Here is a 15,226-nt window from a genome sequence, read left to right as displayed (position 1 = left end):
CAACCAGTGTTCAAAAGCAACAAACTATGCAAATAGAAAATGAAAGAAAAAAAATTATAAATAAATAAATATCAAGAACATGAGATGAAGAGTCCTTGAAAGTGAGTCCATAGGTTGTGGGAGCAATTCAGTGATGGGGCAAGTGAAATTGAGTGAAGTTATCCCATCTGGTTGCGTGGTAATAATTGTTCCTGAACCTGATGGTGTGAGACCTGAGGTTCTTGTACCTTCTTCCTGATGGCAGCAGCGAGAAGAGAGTATGACCTGGGTGGTGGGATTCTCTGATGATGGATGCTGCTTTCCTGTGACAATACTCTGTGGAGATGCACGTTCAATGGTGGGAAGGCTTTACCCATGATGGACTGAGCTGTATCCACTACTTTTTACAGCATTTTCAGTTCAAGGGTAATGGTGTTTCCATACCAGGCTGTGGTAGCCAGTCAGCATACTCTCCATGACATATCTATAGAGGTTTGTCAAAGTTTTAGAATTCGTGCTGAATCTTCACAAACTCCTAAGGAAGTAGAGGTGCTGCAGTGCTTTCTTCATAATTGCACTTGCGTGCAGGACCCAGGACAGGTCCTCTGAAATGATAACACTGAGGAATTTAAAGTTGCTGACCGTCTCCACCTCTGATTCCCCCAATGAGGACTGGCTCATGGATCTCCAGTTTCCTCCTCCTGAAGTCAATAATCAGCTCCTTGTTCTTGTGTAAGAGATTGTTGTTGTGCACCACTCAGCCGGATTTCCAATCTGCTTCTGACATGCTGATCCATCACCACCTTTGACTCAGCTTATGACATTAAATATTGCACTGGAGTTGTGCTTAGTCATACAGTCATTAGTGTAAGTCGAGTCAAGTAGGGGCTAAACACTGGTGCACCTGTGCCGATGAGGAGATGTTGTTGCCAATCTGAACTGACTGGGGTCTGCAAGTGAGGAAATAAAGGATCCAATTGCACAAGGAGGTATTGAGGCCAAGGTCTTGAAGCTTATTGATAAGTTTTGAGGGGATGATAGTATTGACTGCTGAACAGTAGTCAATGAAGAACATCCTGATGTATGTATCTTCGCTGTCCAGATATTCCAGGGTTGAGTGAAGAGCCAAGGAGATGGACTCTGCTGTGGATCTGTTGTGCCAGTCCACAGCAGATGCCATCAGTTGGAAACATGTATTTCCAACATTCTTCCCTTACTCTGATAAAAATAATGACTCTGTCATATTACATTTCTCCAGGACAAGCTAAAAATCTGGGGGGAAATTTCTTCCAATCTTTTTACACTGAGATTATCTCCGCCTTTCCCAACCTGCATACTGCGCATCCCCTGCTGTTAAAATGGTGCGTGACTTGCAGGAAACCTGCAGGTCGTTATGTTTCTATGCATCTAAGGCCATTCCTCATCTAGATTAATAGAGGGCATGAGTTTGGCTGGTGCTCTCAAAGTAGCCTCCACAAGAAACTACAGTGGACTTTATAGATGGCACACATTGCAACCGTGATGTGCCAGTGGTGAAGGAAACCAGTGTTTAGGGTTTTAGTTGGAGTACCAATCAAATTTCATGAACATTGATTTTCCTAACTTCTGGTAATTCTACTCCTTCCTTTTCTGTTCTTCTATTACCCATTCTGGTTCCCTTCTCACCTCTTCTCCTCACCTGCCCATTACCTCCCTCTGCTTCCCCTCCTCCTTCCCTTTCTCCATGGTCCACAGTCCTCTCCTGTGAGGTTCCTTCTTCTTCGGCCCTTTACTCCTCCAACCTATCAACTCCCAGCTTCTCACTTCATTCCCTCCTCTCCCACCTACCTTCCCCCTCACCTGGTCTCACCTATCACTTGCCTGCTTCCCCTTCCCCTCCCCCTACCTTTTTATTTTGGCTTCTTCACCCTTCCTTTCCAGTCCTGATGAAGGGTCCCAGCCCGAAATGTCAACTGTTTATTCCTTCCATAGATGCTGCCTGACCTGCTGAATTCCTCCACCATTTAAATCTTGTTGGAGCTGCTCTCATCTAGGCAACTGGAGAGTATTCCATCACACACCTTACTTGTGCCTTTTAGATGGTGGAAAGGTGCTGGGGTGTCAGAAGGAAATTCACTTGCTGTAGGATGTCCTGCCTCTTGAAGCCACAGTATTCAAGTGGTCTGTCAATTGTTTCAGGCCAGCGTGAACCCAGGATAATGACGGAAAGGGACTTGGCAATGATAAAAAGAATGAATTTCTATGGGAGATGGTTAGGATCTTTCCTGTTGGAGATGGTCCAAAACTTCTTAAGTCCCCCCTTAGGTCACCTGCACAGAAGCTAATTGTTGCAGCTCCAACCCTACCCTCACCCAATGCCAGCCAGAGGGAGATTCACTCACCACAGATCAGCAATAAAATGGGTACAATACTCCCAAGAAGTTCATCCTGATGTCTTTAACCGCCAAAGCTCTCGAAAAATTAGTTCTTCCTTGATGGATTTGTATCTTCCCTTCCTGCTTTACTTCAACAAAAGACGACTGAACTTTTTCACTAATACTATTTGTTTTAAAGTCAAGACCCTTGCAATTGTCTGGGTAACTAGGATTACAGGAAACAACAGTGGCAAGTTGAAGTTCTGCCTGCAAACCACGTCTGCCCAGTGCCTGTAATCTCACGTTCTTGATCAGCACAGCATTACGTGGTGCCAGTAAACTTGGAAATGCACACTATAAAGGAGGTGTACAGTATCACCATCCAAGTTTTGGTAGCACACAGATTACAGTGGCTTCCTTTCTCCAAATTTTTACTGAGCACAGCCTCCAGGAATGATGGACATGGCCCCTGTGGTCTTCCAAAGTGGATAAGTCCTGTACTTGGCAGCTCGGGGTGGGGAAAGGAATCAAATGTTTACAAGGTCTGGTTCAGAAAGTCTTGAATATTTCCTTTGTTTCCATGGTGTTTGCAGGTCCTTCTGTCTGCTTTTCCAACTTATTTACAGTAATATCTGATGTCATTGGCACCAACTCTTAGACTGGAGAAATGGCTCTCATGACTGCAGAAGCCGGCTGTGCCAACACAAACCCTTTTTCTCCCCCTCCTTGCTCTGCAGCAAACAGCCAGGCCATACTGTACAGAGTGACAACAGCTCTGTTCATTTGAGACTACCAAGAGTCAACACTCGGACTTGGGGCCTGCACATGTAAACAGCCTGCTGAGGTCTTGCATTTCTATAGCACCTTTCACAGCAAGAACACTCAGTAATGTTTTAAAGAAATGAGCTCTTCTGAGCTGGAGTCACTGTCACAATGCTGACAGCCAATTTGCACACAGCAAGATTCCACAAACTGCAGTCTGATACTGACTAGGCAATAGGTTTTGAGCGGCAAAGGTTAATGGATAAATGTGCCTGACAGACCAGGCAAATCCCTCTGCTCTTCCTTGAAGAAGTGCTTTAAGAACATTCACGTCCAACTGCGGGATGGATATGGTTCCATGGTTCCATAGGGCAGAGTCCCTCAGCAGAATATTTGAATGCTTAGATTTCTGTGGAGGGATTTAAACTTACTACCTTCTGGGTCAAAGGCCACAGAGCCATGATAGCGGGAAGCAACCAGAAAATTATTCTTTTGGGTGGACTAATGTTGAACACTGCTTGTGGTGATGAATATACTTGATGTGAAGAAATGTTACATTGACCGGCAGGTCAACAGTTGGAGAGAAAGAGCTAATGTCATTGCAAAACCTCAATGGATTTCAGACACACAAACTTAACTGTGGGAGTCACTGGAATAACAAACAAACTTCTCACCTCTGTCATTGGAGGTGAATCCATGAAAACATTTCAGATCCTACAGAGTGTGATGCTGGGAGCTGTTGCCCTGACTGGAAAGTCCAATGATGAGGAGCAATCATTTCGAACTGAGCAGGCAGACAGGTTCTCTCAGCGGGTTGTGAACCTTCATTTCCCCACAGTTGCTCTCTGCTCAAATACATTCAAGACTGAGATCAATAGATTCGTGGGCGCTTAAATCAAGGGATAAGGAGTTTGGCTCGCAGGTTGGACAAGGAAAATGTCCAGTTGTGATCTTTTTGAATGAGAAAGCAAGTTTGAGGGACCAAAGGGCCTCTTCATGCTCCTCTTTAAGGTTGAAGGGCTCGGAGGCTGGCATCGGCATTAACATTGCTGAGATCACCCAGCACCTAACAGATCAGTGACCCTCAAACTTCCCTGGTTCAAGTGACTCAGCAGTAATCATTTCAGTGCCTCCCTCTGAGGGAGTTTCCAAGCAAGTTTCCAGGTCCTGGTGTAAGGATGAACCAATTAAAAGAGAAGGTACAAGCTAAAGGATTCACACCACAACTGTCACTTCCTTCAGTGGCCATCTGACTCTCTCATGCCAAACCTCAGTCTGTTGTGTTTTAAAACAAGACTTCTCACTATGTTCTTGCCTCTGGTGGCTGGGCGACAAGCTAGCTTAAACCGATGAAGTGAAAACCCGACATGGCATTCTGAAGCTATATTATAATAGCAAGAGCCAAAGCCAAAACTGACCCCAGATCAGCAGTATCTCAGGTTGGTGTGTACAAATAGATTCAACCCTTCTGTGGTTCAAGCCAATGATGAAATCACTTGTACTATCCTGCTGTAAAATGCTTGATATTGACATTGGAAGGCAACATCTGGGAAAAGTGGACCAACCCCCAATTTTTGCAAATAGTCTCCCCCTTGCCCAAAAATGTAAAGTTTCCATTGTCAATTTATTTTCAAAAAAGCAACCTTGTTTTTTTAATTGTTTTCATTTCCACAAGCAAATGCCGTTTGAAAAGGTTTTCATAAAGGTGTAACTGTAAGTAGCATTGGAATGCGTGTTGATGTAATCCTAACAACAAGATAGATTGTTTTTCCAAGCACACTATCATGAGTTGTTTATCCAGTTTCAAACCACACTGATTAGCAAGTCAATAAATAGTTTATCAACGGCTAATGGTCCAAATAAACTGCCGCAGAGAAAAAGTGCAGCAACTGTTCAGGTCAGAGTTCCAGGCGGTGAAGAGCAAGTTTGCTCTTCCTTCCCTTCACAGTCAAGTTTCACTGCCTGTGCGGTGTCTCAAAGCTCCAACTACACATGTTTGATCCTGACATCCCGTGCTGACTGTGTTACTGTATGGATGTCCTCCGGGTGATCCAGCTTCCTCCCATGCCCCAATGATGTGCACATTGTTCGGTTGATTGGTTGCTTGCTGTTGGTGTAGGCGAGTGGTAGAATCAGGAGCAGATTGATGGGAATGTGGGGGGAATTTTTACAGGTGGTTCTTGATGGCACGAGTTTGGTGGGGAGAACAGCCCCTTTCCACACTTGTCTCTATCCCTTCCCTCTCCATTGCCACCCCCTCTTGAAGAAGAACATGGCATTTCAGATGCCCGCAGCTTTAATTGTGTTGTCATCACATGTGGCTACAGACAGGATGCCAGAAAATCTCACCCCTCAACATCTTGCCACAAACAGTATCCCTTGTTCGAAGTGCAGTACATACAAAACCTTATTATGGAAAGTCATTTCTACTGGTGCAATAAGAAAGGGTCAGTGGAAGGCTGGGAATGCTTGGTGAGATGCAGTGATCCCACCTAGAGTCCCAGATCCAATCCCACAACAGCAGCAGTATTTGCTGGAGAGGGCAGGAGAAGAAAATAGGAAAAGGGACATCATAAGCTTAGAACAGTGGAAGGTGCTTAACTGAGTGCTATTCATCTGCGCTGTTACTGGCCAGATTTGCCATTCTGTCTGTGCCCACTATTCATTCTGTTCTCACATTGAACACACTCAGTCAGCCCTTCTCCTTTGTAACTGTTCTTTCCCAACAAATGTGTTTTGTTAAGAAAGTGATGAGGCTAACAAGTAAGATGATTATGGGTTGTTGTGCATTCCACGGAGAGAAAAACAACATTTGGGAAAGATGAATATTAAACCATGCAGAGGATAGCTTATCATTGTGAAATCGTTGCAACATTCACATTTAGCAGGTGACATCCCACACCCAGCGCAGCAGCATCAGTGGAGAATCGCTGAAGCTTTCAATGAAGAATTTTTTCTACTAAAGGAACACGAGAGAATGGAAACCAACAAACTGCAGATGCTGGAAATCTGAAATGAAAACAGAAAATGGTGGAAACGCTCACTGGATAAGGCAGCATTTGGAAAGAGTAACAAAATTAATATTTTAGGTCTAGGACCCTTCGTCAGAATGCTGACAAAGAGTCTTTGACTTGAAACAGTAATCCTATTTCTCTTTTCCCAGCAGCTGCCTAATCCACTGAGTATTTTCAGCAATTTCTGCTTTTATACTCTAGAATGGAATGCTTATCTTATCCAGCCGTAAAGTGGACACTAGGAACAGAAAGCCTAATCAGCACTTCTATCGTGCATTCCACAACCTCATCCTTGTGACATTGATTGAGGGATAAATATAGGCGCGAGGGCACTGGTGTAGGGAAACCCTTGCTCTATCTTAAAATAATGGTAAGGGATCTTGAACAAGCAACTGAGAGCAAGTGGGGCTCAGGTCAAGATCCCAGCCAAAAGACAACATCTCTAACATAAAGCACTTTCTCAGTATCAACACCGGGGATTAGCTCAAATTCTATGCTTTAGTCTATGGAGTGGGAGACAAGTCTACAATCAGGGTTAAATTCAAATCTTTCAAAGCAACTAACATTGATCATCCTGAGCCATGAACATTTCTATTGTATATCCACTGTTTACAAAGCCCTCCACACTTGGGAAAACTCTTTCACTATCTCTTATCATTGGATAGATTTCATCTCCATCAAAATTACAAGACTCCTTTAATCCAGAAACAAAATTATTTGTTGTGTATTGCTGAAGAATTTTGTTCTGTATCCAGTGGGGTTCTAAAATGACCCATTCACCTGACATTTAAATATTTCTGTAAAGAAGCCACTGAATTATCTTGTTAGTGGTTGAACCACCCCAGCTTCTGAAGTTCTTTCACTGAAGGCAAGTTCAGCCTATAACAGTCCTGGTGAAATTGTTTCGCTCTGTAAATTCTTCATTGCGGCACTCCTTCCTCACTGTAATCCATCATTCTCCTTCCCAGCTGCTGCACCGCCCCTGGCTGACAGGCAAAATCATCCCACACTGTATACAACCTAAAGTGTAGCACCTCAATTACACCACTGGCTTGGCAAAAATCCTTCAAATTCACTCAAGGGATAAGCAAATCAACATCAATGTCTTTTCCCAGGACAATGACCCCAGCATTGAGGCCCTAGGTGCATTCAATCAACTATACTGGGCAGGCCATATTATTTGCATGCCGAACTTCCAAAACAGACACACTATCCTGAGCTCTTTTGTGGCAGGGAGGGGATTTTCATCTGGACAGAGGGGAAATAAATCAAGGATATCCTCAAAGAAATGCAACATCCCCACTGACGCCTGTGAATCTCTCATTATTTTGGTCCATGGGATAAACATAAGCAGGGCCTGATCAACCCTGTCTGGATCGCCTCGGAGAGGATGTCTAATGATTAAACACCCAATGACCCCAAGTTGCATTACTGATTATGTGTCCTAGTGCACACCCAGTTCATTAAGCCAGATGGTGTCAAACTACGAAAATGAAAGGCATGGGCCAGATTAAAGTAGCTCAACTACAATACCCTATCCACCATAGCACTTCATACCTCACCACACAAAACTCCACAACTTTATCTCTCCCAGACCCACATATACATCTGCAAGTCCTACCCTCAAACCTAATCCTAAGGGGGCACATATCCCCACTAACCCTAGGCACACCCCGATTAACCCAGGCCACAAATCCGTCGATCAGGAGGCCAGAGAAGTCCTGTATAAGTGGTGAAAAGAATGGACCACCTCACTATCTACCCCATCAGCCGCTTCCTGCCCAATCTTTGGAACAATCTACTATTCCCACATTGACCTCATCAACTATCTTAGAAGCCACAAAGTCAAAACTCAAGCATGCACAATCCTCAGAGCAAAGCTCCCAACAATGGCCTGTTTGTATACTATACAATGCTAACACCAGCACCATCACGTTCCAGATGACAAAAACACTCTGGTTTACAGGAACATGAAAAATTATTGTTGACCCACATAAAGAGGTTTTGGGCAAGTAATCAAAAGCTCAGTCAATGATGTTGGTTTTAAGGAGCATCTTAAAAGAGGAGAGAAAAATGCTGAGGTGCAGAAATTTAGAGAAAGAGTTCCAGAGCTCACTGCCTTAGCCATGAGTAGGGGAGGTTAACATTTAGGGATTATTAAGAGGCCAGAATTGGAGGGCTGTCAGGCTGGTACAAGTTTACAGACATAGGGAGGGTTGAGCCCAGGGAGGGATTTGAAAAGAATGAAAAGTTTTAAAACAAAACACTGCATACCTGGGAGCCAGAGTGTGCATAAGGGGTCATGGGTGAGGAGGAACGTTGGATATGTGCAAGAATCAACACAGATTTGTCAAGGCAGTTTGGCCAGGATGTGTAAATGCATCACAACACCACAAACCTCCTCTACACAAGGACCAGCCCCAGGTTCAGCAGTCTTCTTGCCCTCACCCTGGTCAAACAACCAGATAAGAGCCCTGTACTTCCTCAGTGACAAAATGGCAGATAACAAGGTGCGTGGCAGTTGGCTTTGGACCAGTTCATGAAAGGATAGATTAAAAATCATTACAACATAAAGTGTGGTTAATGACTAATAATTCTGCTTTTTAATGTTAAGTTTTCAGTGAATTCTGCATTGCACTGAAGAAAAATTACTACAGTTTGTAATGTGGAGATTGGCCTTTTGACCACCATGTCCTTGCTGAGCAACAAACACACATTTATACTGATCAAAGATTAATCCATTTTTATTCTCCCCACATTCCCATCGACTCTTCCATATTCTACCACCCACCTACACAACAGGGACAATTTAAAGTGACCAATTAACCTACCAGCCTATTTGACTTTGGGATGTAGGAGGAAACCAGGGCACCTGGTGGAAACCCACAGTCACAAGGAAAATATCCAAATTCCACATATATAATAAAAACAAAATCCATCTCCAACATCTCAACAAACTCTTTCAGTCTCTGTACCTTCATATAGTTTCTCAACCCCCAGGATATCTGCTCTCCTCCAACCTTATCCTAAGACGTCTTGACCTTATCCACATCTAATCATTCCACCACTGGTGGTTGTGCCTTCACCTGGCTAGGCCCGAGCTCTGGAATTCTCTTGCTAAGCCTCTTCACTAGTCTTTTCCTTAAAGCATTCTGCACTGACAGAACATTTGCCCACTTGCCCCAGTATTCCATGGGACTTGATTTTTTTTTGCTACAGGGGATTCAGATGTGGTTGACGTACCCAAGCATAGCACTACCTGGGCAAGGCACTCCCATACTATATTAGTACTAATGGTGCCAGTCTGCAATCTGTGGCAGGTGATACAGGTATGCCACAATGAAAAGCATGGCACTATCAAACAGTTTCCAGCTCCTGCCACCGGATAGCACTGCCAGAACAGAACCCCCAATCAAGTAGAAAATGTTTCCACTGCTTTGTGCTCAAACAGAGCAAGTTGACTTCACATCTGTTTCGGTAAGGGAAAGGTCTCTTATCCAAGCTGCAGCACAATACAGTTGGCCTATTCTGCCCTCTGGAGCAGAGTAGGACCCACTTATACACCTCAACCAAAGTACACATTCCTGCACTCCACAGGCAAACAAACCACAGTGAAAGACGGCAGACCACTGGCACAGGCTGGATATGTGAGCTCGCTCCCCAGGCACCCGGAAAAATGGAAAAAGGCCCGCAGGGATAGTGGATTCTCTTTGCACCAGTGGGGAAGTGCACCTCCTTGCATGCTGATGCCACGATGGCCCGATTTGGCCTCACTAGCACCAGTCCACTTTTCCAGCACCCACAAAGACATGGCTTAACAATGGAATCCTTGGTAATACTGTGTGTGCCGTGAGGAGGTGGGGCACAGAGAAGCAAATCATAGAGTCAGAAAGTTATAGCACAGAGTCTACGCTGAATATCAAGCATCAATTCTTATACTAACTCTACCTGAAGTCATTTCTCTTCCTACACTCCCGTTAACTTTCCATGACCCTTCAATTCTACCACTCACCCAGACACGGGTAACCTACCAACTCGCACATCTCTGGGGTGTGGGACAAAACTGGAGCTCACAGAGGAAACTCACACGCTCACAGAACCCACGTGGTTGCATAGCAGGTGCCCATCACCCAATCCAACTGTGTAATTCATTGTTATTCCTCTCCAGTTTCCATCCTGCCCACTTTGCAACATTTTCCCCCTTCATCAGAGGGTTCCAAGGGTTAAACTCCACAGTCTATTGCAGCTGGATGGGGCCTATATTAATCCAAGTCCTTTGACTCTTTAGCTCTGCCTTTTCAACAGTACTCAGCCTTCGAAAGGTCAGATTCCACAGGCCCCTCAAACTGCCATCATTAATAGTAGTATAACCAGCGTCTTTATTCAGAAACAATGGTCTTCACACAGGGAGAAGCCAGAGGTAGCCCTTTGTGAATTGGCACATCAGACAGACCCAGCTTTGTCAGGCTGTGAGGGCAAATACTTTATCAGCCTCCAATTTATCTACTCTCCTTCTAAGCAGAGGAGCCGTAATCTCTGAACACTTGGCAAACTTGGACAGAGTCACCCGCGGGCATTTTCTGGAGTCAACAATTAAACAATTCACAGTGTAGTGTGCGAGCTACTTTAACACAATTGTCCTGGCACACAGCAGCTGTTAATGCTACTTACTCTGTGCTTTCCCCTTCTGCACATCCGTGCAAACTGAGTGGAATTTTTTAATTTTCCTGTTACACCAATATTCCCAATGCAAATTAGGTCCAGAGAATCATCAACAAGAATGACATACACTTTTATTTTATAGTGCCCTAGGAGTGAGAGGAACACCTGAAAACTCACAAACTCAAGAGATTCTGCAGATGTTGGAAATCCAGAGCAACACACACAAAATACTGGAGGAACTCAGCAGGGCTGGCAGCATGTACGGAAGTGAATAAACAGTCCACATTTTGGGCCAAGACTCTTCTTCATCAGATTACTCTGTTTTTTAAAGCATCTCTTTGGTTTCCCTGCTGAAAACCCTTAATGGATGTACAATTTAAGGCCTTTGTTTAAGGTTAATCCAGAGTTCAGAAATCCAAACAAAGTTTATAATATGTTTTTTATGTGTGGGAAAGGGGGGGGTTGGCATAAAGGAAACATTAAACACTCATATAGAGGGGTTTATTTACTTATTTATTTATTGAGATAGAGCATGGAAATAAAATAGTCCCTCCCGACCCTTTGAGCCACACCTCCCAACAATCCAACTGCTAAATCTTTGGACGGTGGGAGGAAACTGGAGCACCCGGAGGAAACCACGTGGTCATGGGTAGAACATATAAACTCTTTACAGGCAGTGGCAGAGATTGAACCCAGGTTGCTGGTACAGTAAAGCGTTGTGCTAACCACGCTGCCCCTTGTAGAATCTAAATGCACCATTTGTTGGTGAGTTCCAGAATCTTTAACCAATGGTGGATGATTCCACTCTGGACAGATACTGTTTTGGATTTATTCACCTCAAGTTTGGGCTGAAAAGACTTGAAAGGTTGCATAGGGTAAAGGTGTCCAGTACCGATATTGCGCAAGGCAGCCAGTTTCAAACTGTCCTTCCAATGTGGAACTGTTAGCAGCCTGAAAGAAGGGGTGATGATATACATACAAGACTCTATATATGATTTTGGATGGGGAATTTGGGACCATTGTTCTTTCTGTGAAGCCACTACCTTGTTCTTCTAAGCAGTAGAGGCCACAGTTTCACTGGCAATGAGAAAGAGGCCTCAGCGAGTTACTGCTCTAGGCAATACACCCTGCAGCTGCAGGGAGGAATAAAGGTGGTGAAACTAGCTGAAAAAGTACTGAGATTTAACATTACCGTTTCTTTGCATTTCTTTACAGAATGCATCAGTAGCAATGGCAGCATTTGAAATGATTGGCTTTGCCTGGCCATTTCTAAGTTCAGGAGTCATGTACAGTTGAGACTGGGTTAAAACAACATATTTCCTTCCCAGGTGGATTTTTTTTCAATAATCCATTGAATTCACGGCTACCATTACTGATGTTTAATAATGCTTCTCGGGTTCCCAGCCGGGTACAGGCTATTTATTCATCATATACACTGGGAAAGCACTAGATCCTTTTTCATTACTGATGTTTTATAATTTCAGATTTATTCATTCTTATTTCCTTATGAAATACTGAGACTATATACCTTTCAGGTCTATGCCAGCTCTCAGAGCAATCATATCATTCTTCTTCCCCCACTTAAGTTCCTCCAACCTTTCTTCTCTCCAAACTTGTACCACTCAACAACAAACTAAGGAAATTTAGAGTGGCCAGTTAAGCTCCTACCCTGCATGTTCTTGGTACATGAGAGGAAACCAGAGCACCTGGAGGAAGCCCATAAAAGTCACAGTGAGAACTTACAAACTTCACACAGACAGCACCACAGGCCAGAATCACTAGCTGGATATGCAGTTTCTGGAATTTATGATCTCAAATTGCTGTTGTTGAATTTGAACTCACATTCAAGCTTTACAATCATATTCCAGTAACTTAACCACCACCATCACCACAGTGTAATACCAGACATAAAGCTAGACATTAAACTAAAGATCTCAACAAAATTTTGTCTTTTTTTTTATTTGCATTCAAAACCTAACAAAATGGTCTTATCCAGTTCGCTTGGAGAACCCGTGATGAAATTGACTCCCTTTTTTGTGCTGTTTATGACAGAGAACTCATTGGAAGAATTTATGAGGTCCAACAATGTGGACCATTGAGATAAACGACCTCATTAGCATCTCACTTCTTACACCCAGTCCGCTAAAACATTCCAATGTTTAAATTGGGACCACTGATCATTAACAAATGATAAATAGTGTAGGCCAAAGAACAAAAAGGTGCAAGACCACAACTTCCTGTGCCCAAAGGCTGCACTGTGGAGCAGAAAGAAACTGGTATGGAAGCAAAAATAGCTGAAGCCACGAGAAAAAAACAAGACAGCATCAGAGATATAGTGGAAATCTGTGAATCAGTACACACTGAAACAATGAGTCTCGCTATTTAACCATCATCAGAGTCTAGTTGGAGGGGAAATGACATTGGTGCTCTGAAATGATTTGAATCTCCAATGTCAGCACCAATTCAGCTTGATAGAACAAGCCAGGCATGAGAATAAAATTCAGCCCATTAGCACTTACTTCAAGGAGGTCCCCTACTATCACATCATGCAATCAGTTATTTTACTTTGTTTCCGCCACTACTAAAGTGCTAAACCTTTTGGAGAGATGTGGGTACAACTTGCACCATAGTCAGAAATTGTGACACCTCAAACTTTATAAGCAATTGTGGATAGGATCTTATCCAAGCAGTTTGCGTGGATTCAACAGGTAAAAAGACTTCGATGTGATTTGATTTGCTTTATTTGTCACATATACATCGAAATGTACAGTGAGATGTATCATTTGTGCCAATGATCTACTCAGTCCAAATATGTACTGTGGGCAGCACACAAGTGTCACCATGCTTCCAACGCCAACATAACCTGTCCGCAACTCACTACCCCTAACCCATACATTTTTGAATGTGGGAGGAAACCAGAGCATCTGGAGGAAACCCATGTGGTCATAGGGAAAATGTACAAACTCCTTACGGATAGCGGCAGTAAATGAAGCCCAGCTGCTGGTGATGTAAAATGTCACGCTAGGGCTTTCAGGATTTCTCCTGTTGCTACTTGTAGTGGAAATAAAAGGACTCTTCATGATAAAAGTAGTATCAATTATCATCATCTCTCCAAGAGGAAGTTTATTTGTTCTATGTACATGTTGTCATGAAATATTATTTTGTGTACATTTACTTATTCTATTGCGGAAATTGCTTTGAGTTTTGCATGCTCTGAGAATGCAACTTTCTCCACACCTGCAACCCTTCAAGATTTCTGGTCTTCTCCAATTCAGGCCTCTTGCTCAACCCTCAACTTTAATCCCTCTACCATTGGTAGCCATACCTTCAACTGTCTAGACCCTAAACTCTGGAATTATTTTCCTAAACCACTCCCTTTCTATCTCTCCTCCTTTTAATATGCTCTTTAGAACCTGCCTCCATAACCAACAGACGAGAAAGTTTGCAGATGCTGGAAATCCGAGCCACACACACAAAATGCTGGAGGAACTCAGCATGCCAGGCAGCATCTAATCCTCCAGCATTCTGTGTGTGTGTGTGTGTGTGTGTGTGTGTGTGTGTGTGTGTGTGTGTGTGTGTTCCATAATTAACACTTTGGTTACCAGCTCTATTATCTCTTCATGTGGCTCAGTGCCAGTTTTGTTTAGAAAAGATTGTGGACATAATAAGAAATAAAACACAGTGGATCACAACTCAAATCCTAGAGCAAGGCTTGAACTTGAAACATGCTGACTCTGAAGAGAAGGTACTAATATTTAGCAACATATCAAGGTTGACTTTTATGATCCTGTAACTTTACATTCTTTAGCAAAGTAAACTACAAACTAAAGGCCTTTCACTCCACTAAGTCAACACCATCCACAGGCCTTGTTAATTGTACCTTCCTCCTTGACTTAACCCCATTACATCAGAATCAGAATTATGTATATTATCACTGATGTATATTATGAAATGTGTTGTTCTGTGGCAGCAGTACAGTGCAACACATACAAATATTATAAGTTACAATATGAAATATAAAAAAATAAATACATAGTGCAAAAAGAGAGCAAAATAGCGAGGTAGGTTCATGGGCTCATTGACATGATTTGAAGGGAACCAAATATAATGCTTTCCTCTTCACAGGGTTGCAGATGGTTGGATCTCTACGACCTACAACTACCCTCTTGCTTACATCTACACCGGTGTCCAGTGAAAGTGCTCTTACCTCTAAGTGAGCAGATTGTGGGTTCAACCCCCAATCCTCAGATTCAAGCACAGGAATTTCAGTTGATGCTTCAGTGCAATACTGAGGAATTGTTACCACACTTTAAGAGCAAAGCTGAGACAGTGCTGCACTATTAGAAAGACATGTTAAACCAAAGTGTTCTTTGATAGACCTAAAGGATCATTAGGTACAATATGACAAACGGCAGGGGAACTGCCTGTGATGCTGGCCCATGATTAAATCTCGAT

General features: G+C 43.2%; 1 protein-coding gene across 2 annotated transcripts in view; it reads right to left on the bottom strand.

Moving 5' to 3' along the window:
- The window catches only part of LOC140741132 (receptor tyrosine-protein kinase erbB-4-like), a 138,778-nt gene that overhangs the window by 88,680 nt on the left and 34,872 nt on the right, over positions 1–15,226 (bottom strand). The window lies entirely within an intron of this gene.

Source organism: Hemitrygon akajei, chromosome 18 (genome assembly GCF_048418815.1).
Source record: "Hemitrygon akajei chromosome 18, sHemAka1.3, whole genome shotgun sequence".
Classification (NCBI taxonomy): domain Eukaryota; kingdom Metazoa; phylum Chordata; class Chondrichthyes; order Myliobatiformes; family Dasyatidae; genus Hemitrygon; species Hemitrygon akajei.
This window is presented reverse-complemented; position numbering and strand designations above follow the sequence as displayed.